Source organism: Penaeus vannamei, chromosome 12, assembly GCF_042767895.1.
Source record: "Penaeus vannamei isolate JL-2024 chromosome 12, ASM4276789v1, whole genome shotgun sequence".
In the NCBI taxonomy this organism is placed as follows: domain Eukaryota; kingdom Metazoa; phylum Arthropoda; class Malacostraca; order Decapoda; family Penaeidae; genus Penaeus; species Penaeus vannamei.
Window position 1 is genome coordinate 10,624,904 of NC_091560.1, and position 2,500 is coordinate 10,627,403.

Here is a 2,500-nt window from a genome sequence, read left to right on the forward strand (position 1 = left end):
GGTCAAGATATTCATTTCATCTCTCCAAATACGCGTTTTGTAATTCTTCCAACTCCGGGGACAAGTTGAATGGGAAACCATTTAAAAGACGTCTGAAACTTAATATGTCAGCCTCTTTCGCCAGCTTCAACTATCAATTTAGAAGAAAAGACGATACACCACTAGCCACGCGGCTCAATTAACACTGTTCATACTACATACTACATGGAAACACAGTTTTCATGTTAATTACAAATTTCGTTTTAGTGCTCAAAACTGAATCGTCACGTGCAGGGATTACAAAACTTGAATGGCGTCCAAGGGATATTTTCTAGGGGGCATAGAGCAATTGATATTTCATTTGGTTGAACTAAAGTAAAGTTTCCTTTTCTTAGACATTATGGGATATTTTTTTTACCATTTTTAAATATCTTATGATTAGTTTGCTGTCTCTTGGAGCAATTTTGGCCATGTATGGATTATCATTAGAAGTTTCTCAAAGTCAGTCGGTTAAATGGTAGGCGGTTGGCCTCGAAAGCACCATCTACGTTTTGATTTTTCCTTTCTGTAATAGTGAAGCCCTTATATCAGATTTTTATTTTTATTTACTTTATATTTCATTGTATATATATACAATTATATATTCAGAATATATATATTAATACATATATATAATACATATATTATATATATATACATATATATATATATATATATATATATATATATATATGTGTGTGTGTGTGTGTGTGTGTGTGTGTGTGTGTGTGTGTGTGTGTGTGTGTGTGTGTGTGTGTGTGTATGTGTGTGTGCATGTGTATTCAGTATACATACACACACACACACACACACATATATATATATATATATATATATATATATATATATATATATATATATATATGTAGAGCACAAGCATGGCTTGGGTGAAGCCTGGCTACACGTGGGTAGCACATTGCGTCCGTAGCAGACCACGTGGTCTAGATATGGACACACGTAGGCTTATGCCTTATGCAGCATGCTATACTCACGAGTTGTTTCCAGGACTAGGAATTCTGAAGTCACTATTTTATTTCCTTCTCTGATTGGATCCCTGGAGCCACTATCCCCCCACTGCTTGCCACTGGAAACGGGTTCGTCTCCAAGCCTTCTTTATGTGGAATCCTTCATCATGGTGTTTGTTGAAGATACGTACTCGAATAACTAAAAAAACGTATTGTTCTGCACTCCCAAAGAGGTGTGCGATGTTGTAAACATGACGTGGGTAAGTCAGGTCATGTAGGATAATTTAAATGAACCAAATGTCCTTATCGCTGTCTGCGCCGACTGAAGCGGCGATGCAACTGCCAAACACATGCTACCTCTTCCACATCCATCCTGGCTTTCGAAAAAAGTGGATCAACCGCGCGATTCTGCAGCGGTCCAAAACGCTTCGGGTGAATGGTAGCGCACGATGCCCGCCGTGGTTCAAAACGTTTTGTGCGAGCAGGCCCTTAAATCATTCTTCCGTTGTATGATGGATTCTGATGTGAGGAGGAATCTCTTGAGCTTGGTTCGGTTTGCCTTCCTTTGTCCTCTTGATATATGTTATATATTCATTTTACATTATGCTTATTGTTGTTGTTTTCGCCATCATTATCATTATCGCCATCATTATTATCACCATCAATTTTGTCAAACTTCTACAAAATATTATTTTGTCATTCCTTGTGTATGATTTTACCGTATTCTACCTATACTTGGAGGTATTCCATATTTAAAACGGGTGGATTTTTTTTAGATACCACATTAAATATAATACCATAGTTAGGTTTATCTGCCACATCGCACTGAATATGAGACGTCAGGTCCTTGATTTTTCCATGGAGAAAAATAAGAGATCCAGTCTGGACTACCTTTTCATGTAAGCTTTGATCATAAGTAGTTGATGAAAAGTAGCATTGGAGTAATATGTACATATTGCTATTTAAAGCTGAAAACCTTGGCTGATATTAGATGAAATCCATGTCCTCACGATAATCAATCTTCATTTTCGGTTGCATTTTTCCAGGACTACTTTTCATTGAAAACAATTAAAACATATCAACGAACTTATTTAGAATTGTTGAGTATAGCTAATGGTCCATCGACCAGTCCCTTTCATTAGGGAGAAAGACCGAAAATAAATGATTTTTTAAGTCTTTGCATAATGTATTTATATACATGTTCGTGTATATAAACTAGTGGTTTATTAAAATCGATCTGTACTACATTGTATTTCACAGCAATGGTTATAGCAACGGTACCTTGCATACAACAAATATTGGAACTATTTTATTCCAGTGTGCAAGGTTTCATTCGGAGTTTCATTTGACGCACAGCATGTTTCCTTGTTGCTTTCCATGATCTTGAAACTCTCTATAAAGCCTATTTTCCACCTAAAATCCATTCTCCCATTATTATTATCATCCTTCTGCATTCCTTCATCTTCAATCCATTTTTTTAGACGGTAGAGTTGACCGAAACGGTAGTTCTTGCATAA

General features: G+C 36.3%; 1 protein-coding gene across 2 annotated transcripts in view; it reads right to left on the bottom strand.

Moving 5' to 3' along the window:
• Positions 1-2,500, bottom strand: part of LOC113811582 (proton myo-inositol cotransporter) — a 25,852-nt gene that overhangs the window by 21,968 nt on the left and 1,384 nt on the right. The window contains exon 1 of one of the 2 annotated variants that reach the window (XM_070127861.1): positions 1,011-1,029. The exons of the other annotated variant lie outside the window; for it this stretch is intronic. The gene's annotated coding sequence lies outside the window, so the exon portion shown is untranslated. Of the gene's footprint in view, positions 1-1,010; positions 1,030-2,500 lie in introns of those variants that run through there. 2 annotated transcript variants of the gene reach the window in all.